This window comes from Schistocerca piceifrons, chromosome 2 (genome assembly GCF_021461385.2).
Source record: "Schistocerca piceifrons isolate TAMUIC-IGC-003096 chromosome 2, iqSchPice1.1, whole genome shotgun sequence".
NCBI lineage: Eukaryota > Metazoa > Arthropoda > Insecta > Orthoptera > Acrididae > Schistocerca > Schistocerca piceifrons.
This window is the reverse complement of record NC_060139.1, coordinates 243,955,198-243,968,624: the sequence shown is the minus strand read 5'-3', so window position 1 is coordinate 243,968,624 and position 13,427 is coordinate 243,955,198. Positions and strand designations below refer to the sequence as shown.

Here is a 13,427-nt window from a genome sequence, read left to right as displayed (position 1 = left end):
CGCAATTTGAGTAAAATTATGTGTACTTCTTGTTTTCAAAACTGGATGTAAATAAGTAAATACTAACCATATATAATCAGAATTATAGATGTAATCACGTGAAACAGTATATCTAATGAGCGAGCGTCCATCGTCAGAAATATCCGATACTCATTTCGCTCCTTATTGTCAAGTCACTTAGGACGTTTACATGTGTCAATTCTCCTCTCTTATTATATCACTCCTTTATTCGTTTACGCTTTCTCTTTTCTTGCATGAGTGCAAAACCAGCCCAAGAGCCATATAAGAGCTGGCATCAGAATTTGCCATGTTTGCACATCCGGGATTTGACACCAACATTGTGCCAATCGATTCATTGTCTGGAACCAGCTGCTGATATGTTGCACAATATTGCTGCCCAATATTATTAATAGTTTAGGGGCCACTTAATGAGATCAGGCAATCACTTGATTCCACAGTCATTAACACTGTTTGAACTTAGGTCGACCATTCACGCACCTCTTAAGGTCAAGTCGCACTTCCCATCATGTCATGTCATGTTAAAATATTCCACTTCAAATAATTGCACTCACACTGGCCATCACATCACGTCACATCATGGCAACATCAAAGTTTCTCGGGTACAAAGTTTTGAGACAGCTGACGTCATCGTCCGTTGTTGACTATGTGACCTCAGGTCATTTCTTCCCAACACTCAGCTTTGCGCTTCGTTTCAGGTTACGTCGTAATATTATTTCCTGGGTGAACATTTATGATTGATAGGGGGAATTTTCATCAGGATGACTCACTTGAAAGCTACAACACGACAGCAGATGTACATATTGGCGACCCTGCCAAGATGAAAGAACGTAAGTTTCCAGAGTTGTCTAACGAATAAAATTTACCTATCGAATGGGTATTTTTGTTAATGTTCAGAAATCTTTTCATCTATTTGTTGAAAATTTTGTTCTCTGAAACAGTTATCTGTTTGGCATACATTTTATTACAGACTATCGTTGCTTATGCTGAGAACACAGGACAATTTGCGTTAAAGCATATGATACACGTTATCTTCTCTCCTTCTTTAAGCACTTCATAGATCAGTAATGAGTGCATACTTGGCGCGGTTCAAAAGAGTTTCTTCACTTCATTCTTGATATAACTCACTGTGAGGGAAAATAGTAAAGAATACTTTGTCATGATTATGTGATAATTACCGTGATTAGTAAGGACAATATGGAAAGTAATTTTTTGATGTTTGTGGTCTAAACACGAATGACGGTTGCTAATAATTACTTCTTGCACTATTCTGCATACTGAAACAAGAGACTGTCGAAAGTGGTGAAACACTTCTGAAATTTAAAGTATAATCAGCATTTTGTTATTTAAGTTTAAATTTGGAGTGATATATTTTTTTCAGATAAAAGATTGGCAGATGTTAAGCATCAGAATATTTGCGACTGTTGCAGAGTGAAATAATTTACTTTTCTTTCTAACTTTTTTTAGTGTTAAATTGATAAACATTTTCTTCTTACCGTGTGTTGAGGTGTTGTACTGTGTCTTAAGAACTGGATCCTGCATTGCTAATTTTCATTCTTAATCATTGTATATTTTGGCATGTGACCTGATTTTCTGGATTTGGATGTTTGTTCTTTGGAAGTGTGTTTTCTGTGTAGAAAATTGGTGCTGATATACTGTTTATTTTGTTCAACTTGGAAAGTCGTCTGAGCGGCTCTAGGCGCTACAGTCTGGAACCGCGCGACCGCCACGGTCGCAGGTTCGAATCCTGCCTCGGGCATGGATGTGTCTTATGTTCTTATGTTAGTTAGTTTTAAGTAGTTCTATGTTCTAGGGGACTGATGACCTCAGACGTTCAGTCCCATAGTGCTCAGAGCCATTTGAACCATTTTCAAAGTCGTCTGCTCATAAATAGAAGCAAATCTGGAACTTCTGTGATGTGTTTCAGCAGTTGATTCTATGATAGCATAGACAGTGCTACAAATGGTTGATTCAGTTATTAGTGTCGATTTCGAGGGCATCCTCCTCCCCAGGTACCCTTTATCGCAGTTGTTCTGCACGGAAGTGCCAAACAAACTGGTATAGGCATGCGTATTCAAATAAAGAGAAACGTAAACAGGCAGCATACGGCGCTGCGGTCGGCAGTGGCCATGTAAGACAGCAAGTATCTGGCGCAGTTGTTAGATCGCTTGCTGATGCTACGGTGACACGTTATCAAGATTTAAGTGAGTTTGAACGTCGCGTTATAGTAGGCGCACGAGCGATGGGACACAGCATCTCCGAGGTAGCGATGAAGTAGGGATTTTCGCGTACGACCATTTGACTAGCATACCGTGAATATCAGGAATCCGGTAAAACATCAAATCCCCAACATCTCTGCAGCCGGAAGAAAAACCTGCAAGAACGGGACCAACGACTGAAGAGAATCGTTCAGATTGACAGAAGTGCAACCCTTTCGCAAATTGCTGCAGATTTCAACGCTTGGCTATCAACAAGTGTCAGCGTGCAAACCATTCAACGAAACATCATCGATATGGGCTTTCAGAGCAGAAGGCCCATTCTTGTATCCTTGATGACTGCACAATACAAAGCTTTACGCGTCGCCTGGTCCCATCAACATTGACATTGTGGTGTTGCTGACTGGAAACGTGTTGCCTGGTCAGACGAGTCTCGTTTCAAATTGTATCGAGCGAATGTGTGTGTACGGGCGTGGATACAACCTCATGAATCCATGGACCCTGCATGTCAGCAGGGGACTCTTCAAGCTGGTGGAGGCTCTGTAATGGTGTGGGTCGTGTGAAGTTGGAGTGATATGGGACGCCTGATACGTCTAGATACGACTGTGACAGGTGACACGTACAGAAGCATCCTGTCTGATCACCTGCATCATTCATGTCCATTGTGCACTTCGACGGACTTGGGCAATTCCGTGGTGTCCGTTCCCTCCAGCACTACTTCCGATATTAGTCTAATCCATGCCACGTCGCGTTACGGCATGCTCGCGGGGTCCCTACACGATATTCGGCAGGTGTAATAGTTTCATTGGCTCCTCAGTGTAGAAGACTGATGGAAGAGGGATTTCAAATAATTTAAAGCATACCAAATTCATTGGTTACTTTAAATTCATCTCATTTAATTAAATTTATCTCATTTAATTTTTGGTTGGAGCCATCTAGAACTTAACAAGCTTTGCATAGGATTTAGGGTCTCGTGTGATGTTAAGGATACTGATGGATCGTGTAGAGTATTTGAGTTATTGTGTACAATCTGGCAGCACTTCATATAAACACCTTTCAGAATGTTGTTAGTTATTTCAATTTTACAAGCATTTTCCTTAACCTATTTTCATCTCTTCATAGTTTCCCGAACGAGAGTCTGATCGTATGTGAGGTACACCAGTGGCAACACGCAATCCATACATTTATTGCACGATAACAATGCTGACGTCACTGACGACAGTACCACTAAAGTAGAGTTACTAAACACAGTTTTCCGAAACTAGCATACCAACGGAGACAACGTAAATATTCCAAAATGGCAGTCTAGAACAACTGCCAACATGAGTAACTTACAAGGGGATATCATCGGTTTAGCGAAGCACCTAAAACACTTAAGAAAGGCAAATCTTCCGCTCCAGATTGTGTACCAATCAGATTCCATTCAGAGTACGTTGACACAATGGCTCTGTACTTAGCAATCATATACAGTCGCACTCTCGTGGAAAGATCCGTCCGCAAAGACTGGAAAGTTGCACATGTCATACCAATACCCAACAAAGGAAATAGGAGTAATCCGCTAAATTACAGACTAATATCCTTAAGGCAACTTGCAGAAGAATTCTGGAACATAAACAGTGCTTGAACATTATGAATCGCCTCGAAAACAACGATTTATTGACAAACAGTCAACAATGATTAAGGAATATCATTCTTGTGAAACACAATTAGTTCTTTATTCTCAAGAAGCAATGACTGCTATCGACAGGAGACGTCAAATTGATTCCATATTTTTAGATATCCAAAAGGCTTTTGACACCGTTTCCCCACAAGTGACTTCTAATTAAATTGCATCCCCATGGAGTATCGTCTCAGTTGTGTGACTGGATTCGTGATATGTTGTCGGAAAGGTCACTGTTCGTAATAACTGACGGAATGTCTTCGAGTAAAACAGAAGTAATGTTCGGCGTACCCCAAGGAAATGTATTAGGCTCTCTATTGTTCCTAATATGCATAAACGATTTAGGAGATATCAGAGCAGCCATCTCAGATTTTTTGCAGTTAATGCTGTCATTTACAGTCACATAAAGTCATCAGATGATCATATCGAATTGCAGAATGATTTAGACAAGCTAACTGTATTGCGAAAAAAGTGGCAGTTGAGTCTAAATCATCCATATGATCACTAAAAAGAATCCGCTGAATTTTAGATCCAGGATAAATCACAAAGTTCAACAGGCTGTAAACCAGCTAAATACTTAGGGATTACAACACAAATAACTTAAATTGGAATGAGTTCACAGATAATGTTCTTGCGATTTATTCCGCATGAGACAGGATTCATGAAGGACATCTAAAAAGTTCAAAGAAGGACATTTCGTTTTGTATTATCACGAAATAACGCGGAAAGTGCCAGGGATATGATAAACGAGTTGTGCTGGCAGGTATTAAAACAAAGGCAATTTTACCTGCGGCAGGACCTTCTCATGAAATTTCAGTCTCCTATTTCTCCTCAGAGTGTGAAAATATTTTGTTGGCGAACACCTACATAGGGAGAAATGATTACCATAATAAAATAAGAGAAATCAGAGCTCGCACAGAATGAATTAAGTGTTCGTTTTTCCCGCGCGCTGTTTGAGTGGAACTGTAGAAAAGTAGCTTCAAGGTGTTTCGATGAATCCTCTGCCAGGCACGTAATTGTGAATTGCAGAGTAATCCTGTAGATGTAGATGTGAATGTTGTAGTACTGATTAGTAAGAGACCCAGTATTTTAGCTTGACTTGTTGTGTTACCCAGCGCATGTGTTGTTTTGTGGGTAACTAATTACTATATACTGTGGTTTGAAAATATTAATTTTGATACTGATGATGTTGTAAAAAAAACAGAATTTCCAGTTTGGGTGCTTCACAGTACTCACTGGTAATCTGGAATCACTGAAACAAAGTAAAGACTACATGATGCAGATAGATGTTTACTGTTACAATCGTTTTGATAATCATTTCCTTTCATCATTAGTGTAGTGTGTGACTCAGTAATGGTTTCTACTTTTTATGTACTATAGCTTTATGCTTTACACAATTCACATTTTATAGGCAAGTTGTGTAAAGGTAACAATGTAACCTTGTATCATGTAAATTAATCATCATTTTATGAAACGTTACGAAGAGAACAGAAAGGGCGAGGGGAAATCGTATCAACGGACTTGATAAGAAAATAAAAACGAGTAATCTAGAACTGAGCAAGAAATTTAGCTGAGAATACAGAAAGTAGTGTTGCTACCGTGCAGGGACAGTTACAGAAATATGAATCTGTTAATGGAGAGGTTACCGTGAAATTCAATGTATTTAGCATTCAGTAGAGGTGGGACTTCCACACAAAATTTGATGTAAGAATTTCTAATGTTGAGACTAAACTTTCCATTGTTGCACAGAATTGGTTAATCTCTGGCGGATGTTAATGAACAAATAAGCAGTTGCAAAACAATTTTCAGAGTTTTAGGGAAGAGTGTTAAAAAAATAAGACAGAAGTTGGGTTTTAAGATAACGAAGATTGAAATGATCAGGAGGAGAAGGGAATTAGGACAAAATTGTGTATGACTGAAGAAAGGTTAAGTGAAGTTAGTGCATGTCACTGTTACAGTAGGGATCACGTACTGCACAGTGATATGGATTCAGATCATGAAGACGAACCAGATCCTTTGTGCCATTACGGAGTTGGAGAACCCAGAGTAGTCATAGAGATCTTGATCAAGAGAATGAGATTTCTGAGGGTGTGTCTGAATTTGCTTATAGTAATTCCTTACCTGTCAGGAATACAGCAATTGTCATTCACCCTCATGTTTGTTGGAGCAATTTGATTTTAAACTTCTGCCTAGTCTCCCTGCTGCCCGCAAGACTGAATTTGTGTACGGTTACTTGGAAAGTGAATATGCTGTGCAGATATATATATTGACTAGAAATTGTGAATCCTATGAGGTGTTTAGGCCTATGTGCCTGCCTGCTTATTGGTCTGTGGCAGCACAACACTGACTTAAACACGGTCTTGTAATGATGTAAAATTTTTGCAATTGTGGTTTATACAATCCTGCTTGATTATTTGAACATATGTTATTGAAAAATCAATTCTTATACAGTCCTTATAGTCTTGCAACATCGATTCGTATCTGTGTAATGAAACTTTTGTCATATTTACATCAAATTATTCTAGCTGCTTGAGTAAAAGGTGACTTAGGTTGTCAGAGTTTATTACAGATGTTGGAAAATGATAATAGTGATGAGAATGCTCCTGGAAGGAGTAATAATCAGTCTGTGTATCTTGATTGAAGTCTACAAGGGATTAGAAATTACGACCGCGAGCAGTATATTGACGACGAAATAAATGTGGTAATGGGAAGTGGTAGCATCGAGAATCATGATGATAGGACAGGTAGAGACGGTTAGAATGGTAGACGCTTTATTAACAACAGAGGTAGCGGGGGATATACCAGGGATGGCCACTGGAGTGATAGGAACTAAGGTCTAAGCACTGCAGTCAGCTGATCCACGGAATAAAGTGCATGTGGAGAGCCCACCAACACGGGACTGACACTTCCATACGTAGCCGATTTCGATGCTGGAAAAATGACAGAGAATAGCTATGAACAGGTAGACATGCTGAATTTGAAGATGTAGAGTAACTTTTACCTCGATGAGAAATGGGAGAATGTGAATACTTTGGTGAATACAATGCTTCAGATAGATGTTAATGGAGTTGTTTTGTCTTTTGTTCTTGATAAGCCTAGCCAGACATAAGTTGTTGATAGAATAAGATTATAAAATGAGACTCTCAAGAAACTGATCAGTAGTTTTGTTACTCAGGCAGCAAAATAACTGATGGTGGCCGAAGCAGAGACAATATAAAATGCAGAATGGCATTAGCAAGATAAGCGGTTTTCAGAAGGAGAAATTTTTTAACATACCATAAATTTATATGTCACGAAGTTCCTCCTGAAGAACTTCTTATGGAGTGTAGCCCCGTATGGAAATGAAACTTAGACGATAAAGAGTAGACGCAGCAAGAGAATAAGAGCATTTGATATGTGGTGCTACAGAACAATGCTGCAGGTTTGATAGGTATAACTAAAGGAGAGGTATTGAATATAACTGAGGAAAAAAAAAGTTAATGGCGCAACTCGACCAAAAGAGCGGATCAGCTAATATGAGACGTCCTGCACTATTAGTGAATAGTTAGTCTGGTAATTACTTATGGGAGAGTAACATTTTCAGAGCCCAAGTATTCAGTGGAGAATGCAGGTTCATAGATTGTAGTAATCACGCAGAGATGAAAAGGCTTGCTCAACATTGACTAGTGTGGGGAACTTCATCAAACCTACCATCAGATTGAAGATCACAACAATAACAACAAGAGTAGCGAGGCCTTTGCCATAACGGACCTGTTGATATTACATGTATGCGCTATCAACTGAACCAAACAAGGCCATATAATTGGAAAGGTACACTTATTTTAACGAGACCATCACCATGTTCAAAGAGTAATAACAATGAAGTCTTAAATACAAATTCCACGGAATATTCAAAGGGCAGATGCGATTCATTTTGGAATGTTAGCACCATGGAATAAATAAACAACGGCTTTCCTGCAATGTCTGCCACTGTCTGCCACTGGCGTTTGTTTAGCATCTCTGCAATGCTTTCGCGTCTACTTATCGCGCTGCTCCTTACTGGCTCTATCTCGTCTGTTAACCCAACTTGGTAAGGATCTTAGAATGATGAGCAGAACTCACGAGTAAGCCTTAAGAGTGTTTTGTAAGGTACTCGCTTCGTGAATGAATTACATTTCCTAAAGATTTTTCCTTTACTTAATTCTAGATGAGTGGTCGCAAACATTCCTGTTTAAGAGCCAATACTTACATTGTTGGGCGGTAGCTAATTCTGATTTAGTGATCGTCATACTTTTCTGTAGAAGAGCCAATACTGGCATTGTGGGGTGTGTGATGCCATGACTAATAACGATATATAATTTTTTTCTTTTACTACCTTGTACTCCATAGATATGTTTCTTATGACGTAGAATATTTTTCATTTGGTTATATAGTGTAGCACATGAAGTGTGTGTGCCTATACCGGACATTCTTTTGTTAGACCGGTTTGAAATCTGACTTTATGGTGGATGTTCTCAACGGACGTTGTATTATGCAAACGCTGTTGGTTTTCCAAAACGATGCCTGTGGCAGTGACAATGCACTCGTGAACAGACAGTATAGTTGTCGGTTTAGAATTGAGCAGCATTACATAAATTGTGAATTTAATATTGCGCATTTTCTTGACTACGATATATGACATGTGCTAAAATACTAACTGCCAATGTGGAAACTGTGAACTGTTTTGCTATATTAGTGACTGTTTTCGTGAGAAAAGTGTTATTATTAACCATGAATATTAACGGTAGATGGACTGTCTAGTTTCGCAATTGGCAAAGTATAGCAAGTGGAAGGTTAATTTAAACACGATGTGGAGTGTGCCAAACTATCCCCTGTGAAAGTTGCAGGTGAACTAATACGACCTTCAGGTGCTACATCAGCAGTTACTTTGTTCCGGCCTACGACAAATGGATGCTACGTCACTTATTACCACTGCCAGCCAAAACAGCATGAAAAGAACGAGGATATTTTAATGCCAGGGACATGACTGGATGAACTTACAATAGTCATATCAGCAACTTCACACTGCTTACACCGCCGTCGCCACAGCACGCCGACCCAGAACAGATAAGACTCAAAAAACATTCCCCTCTTCGAGAAACACAATTGTAAGCAATTTAATTGCTTTATGCTCTGTAACAGACTAATGTCTGTAAATAAAAGTAGTGTATTGTAAAGATTGTTCACCTTCAGTGATTGTTGACCCGATCACTAACAGCAGTTACTCCCATCATCTATTTGGTTTTGCTTTTCAGTGTATTCGTACTAGTCGTTGCATGCGTTGTATGTGTCTTTTGGAAGGGAGTGCTTCGATGTGTATATACAGTAATTTAGACAGGAGAATTGATGTGTTGGACTGGCGAAATGTGGCCAGACGTGTAAGTTGAGGCATCTGCCATTGAAGTTATTTACACCGACCAATTACAAAGATGTAGCTTATTCGCCATTGGTTCAAGTTAGCGTATTAGAAGAAACTTTGAATCTGACAACTGTCATAGTACGCGATCTTAATGTAATATTTCCATTCATTCATGTTTAGATGCATATTGATCTGGGTTTAACTGTTACAGAGGAAACTTTGAATCTGACAACTGTTATTGTATGTGATCTTACTGTAATATTTCCATTCATTCATGTTTAGATGCATATTTGTCTGGATTTAACTATTACTGGTAAGGAAAGCTACAGTACATTGTGTCATTATTTATCAAATTAACTTCAGGTTGTTTTACTGTTTTCCAATATCAAAGGATTTTATTATCAGAATTTTAACAGGGTTGGGAAACTTCGCATATAGAGGTATGCTTTTGAAGTTTCCGGAAGTAAAACGGGTTCGTGGGGTTTACACAATATTAATTTGCTTCATGTAGTTTTTCTTTAAACCTTTTCTGAATACAGATTCACGGTCATAGTCAATCTCCAGGAATCGTTTCCTTCACAGGTGGCACCTGGGGCCTCCTATGTACTGATATTATTATTAATCAGTAACCTACACGTTACACACCTACAATAGACTAGCTGTAGAAAGGGCATGATGAGTTGGATGCCGCCCTACCCCCACCCCTCCCCCCCACAAAAAAAGAAAAACATTCTGATCGTTAGAAGTTGTCACCATTCGAACACTTCGTGTCGACTGTTCTATTTTCGAGACTACTGCCACCCTCACAGACCCCAGAGTTGTGACACTGTAATTGCATGACGAAGTGTTGTTGTCTTGTGTGTCAGCAAACGATTAATTGACTAATAACAGCAACTGTACTTATGTTTAAATGATGAGTACCCAGCATTCCCCTGGTATGTATTTGTTCCATTCCTCTACTGATTCATCTCTGCCTTCCTCATCTCTCTGTCCTTTTCATCTTCCTTATTCTCTGTCTGTCTTTTCTCCACCTCTCTCTGTCCACCTCCTCCATCCACTAGTCCTAGGAGGATAAAAATCACAGGGAGACCAAGAGATGAATACCCCAAGCAGATTCAGAAGTATGTAGGTTGCAGTAGTTCCCTACTTTCCGTGGAATTAATACATGTTCGTTTTCAGAGTGCCCATCTAAATGTTAACCTGCCTTCCTTTTGTTGCTGATGGATTACTTACCGCATTAGAGCAAGGGAACTGAATGCTATTGAAGGTTCAATCTGCGTCTTTGCAGTACACCATATATAACGGCGGTCAGAATTTGCTCACATTTGTTTAATTGGAGGCCATAGTGGAGATGTGGGAGCATGTCTCACAATTTTGGAGTGACTCGATGTGCTACAAGAATTTATTTAAAGATTTTAGTAATTGTACTGAACAAGATGTTTCACAGAATTGTTGAATATTGTCCTAAATGTTTGAACTAATAAATATTGACGGACAGCTTCACAGGATTGCCTGAATTCCGATGCTAAGAGATCGGTTCGGGCAATTTGCGAGGAAATTTTGCGCGTCAGCGCGTAACTCGGAAAACTGTCTCGTCAGTAGCCTGAGCAACAAGGTGCACCGGCGAACGACTACGAGGTGGTCGGACCTTCTGCTTCATTAGTTACGAGCACCACACGCAACAACAGCAAGAAAAACAAGCAAGAGATGCAACAAGATGACCTACGCGAAGAGAAGTACAAGAACCAGCATATCCAAAAATGAAATAGGTAAGGCAGTCAGTCTGCTATAAGCTACAGTACGCGTAGGTCAGAATCCCCGAGAAGGCACAACGACAACACGATGACGACAACAATGTTTAAATGAGCTTGTGTTTTGATAACTTGCAGCAGACTTTAATTCTGCAGACATTAAATCCCATGAGTGTTGTTTACCAGTTGAATGATTGCATTGTGTTATTTAAACAGAGCAAACATTTACTAATGAAGATTGTCTTCGGGTTAATGTTTTTGTATTCTCAAAAAAATATGTAATGAAATGTTCAACTTGAGTGTAAAGTAGTACAGCCCTCCCCCCTACCTCTCCCCCCTCCCACACACACACACACACACACACACACACACACACACACACTTCCTCTCTGTTAGTTGTGTTGTTCACCCCTAATGGAGGGAGAATAATTGGCACTCAATATCTAATTTAAATTGAAGTCTCTCCCTATGACAAGAAAACCAACCAACAACGACACTATGAAACACTCTGCACATCTGCTCCTATGGCTCGTTCTACGAGAAGTTGGGTCAAACCTGCAACCAGCTCGTCCCGGAACTGGGCCACCAACAACACTGCCGGGCTGACGAGACATTGTCCGGAACTGATGCGAGAATAATTTTCTCCACAGAAGCCTGAGGACACCTCATCTCCACCTCAGATGAGGACAATCTTGCTGCGAGAGAAAATTTCTCCACAGCAGCTGGAGGGAAAGTATCTTCATATTCCCTGAGGCCAGTCTACCAGAGTCCGGGTAGTTATAACATCACATCGAGGGGTTCATCAGGAGTAACATTCTAATGTTTAACCTGCACACATACTGAGCAAGGAATGCACACTAGATAAGCGATTAGCGACTAGAGAGACAGGGGGTCTGTAAAAGCATTTGATTTACAGTTTGGGCCCACTTTTGCTGCTTTCACCCAAACCTCCAAGATGTCACACACTCAGATCGGTACCACGTATTGTACGTCGATAGAGCATCAACCAAAACACCGATTTAGTTCGAGCTACGTGCTGTCATCTGGTAGAAGATGCGTAAACGGTAATTAAAAGTAACACTACGGAGCATTGGAAAAGCGTATCTGTGACCGATTGTTTTGTAGATCTCGGGGTGTGTTAGTTGGTAGAGTGTGAGGTCGTCGTACCATAGGTCCCGGGTTCGCACCCCTCTGATTAAAAATCCTTTTAAGTGTTTAGGCGTGAAATTTATATGAGAGAAACTTCTGCTAATAGTGGATTCGTATGGACCCCACGAAGACATTAGTGTTCTTTGTGACAAGCACACACAAAATAACCTACCAGGAAACAAAATCGCAATTCACGTAATTCCAGCAAACACAACCTTCATTTATCAACCGTCCGATCTTCATTTCTTCAGAGTGTACAAGCATATGACGCGTAAAATGTCTGATGGTGCTCTAGATTCTTCGGAAAAGATTGTCAGCAAAAACGGAAAAATCTTCTTAAGCTGCAGCCCGTCACATACAGTCAGTTTGGTTCTCCACATTTGCATAATTCTCACCGTCATCGGTGGATAATGCCTTTAAAACTTCGACAAAGTTCTGTTTCAGGCACAATCTTTCATTCGGCAATCTTCAGGGTGGATGCACAAATGTAAACTTTATCAAATGGTTCAAATGGCTCTGAGCACTATGGGACTTAACATCTGAGGTCATCAGTCACCTAGAACTTAGAACTACTTAAACCTAACTAACCTAAGGACATCACACACATCCATGCCCGAGGCAGGATTCGAACCTGCGACCGTAGCGGTCGCGCGGTTCCAGACTGAAGCGCCTAGATCCGCGTGGCCACACTGGCCGGCAAGCTGTATCAAATGTGCTTGGTGAACAAAAGTAATTTTCTTCATACGCTTCTTCTTAAGCAGCCAGTATTGTGAAGCCTTAATTCCTGAATGGATCACGCTCTTTATTATTACGGCTATTACTTTTATTATTGTGTCCATTATTATTATTATTATTACTTCTGCACATGTGATGCAACTGTTTCTTCCTTTCTGTTCTGGTTGTATATTATGTGAAATTGCAAATGTACTCTGTAGGTTTACCACGTGCTTTCAATGAAAAGAAGCGAAAACAGACTGCCAAGTGCACAGTTCTATAAACATGACGTAGTTCCATATAACACTTTCATTCGTAATATAGTAAAGAAAAATTGCAGTCATTGGGTTTTAAACCCAGTATGCTTAGTACAACAATCAAACGTTCTACCAACTTCCCCACGGAAACTATACATGACAGTTACTGATCGTAGTGCTTTTTGTGTGCTCCATAGTTCTCATGTTGCTTTTAATTAACGTTTACGTCGTTCTACTGGACGACAGCACATAGCACAAACTAAATCGGAGCTTTGGTTGACACAC

The 13,427-nt window shown here is 39.9% G+C and overlaps 1 protein-coding gene across 1 annotated transcript in view; it reads right to left on the bottom strand.

Annotated features, from left to right (window-relative positions):
* The window catches only part of LOC124775287 (juvenile hormone acid O-methyltransferase-like), a 118,043-nt gene that overhangs the window by 18,081 nt on the left and 86,535 nt on the right, over positions 1 to 13,427 (bottom strand). The gene's annotated exons all lie outside the window — the stretch shown is intronic.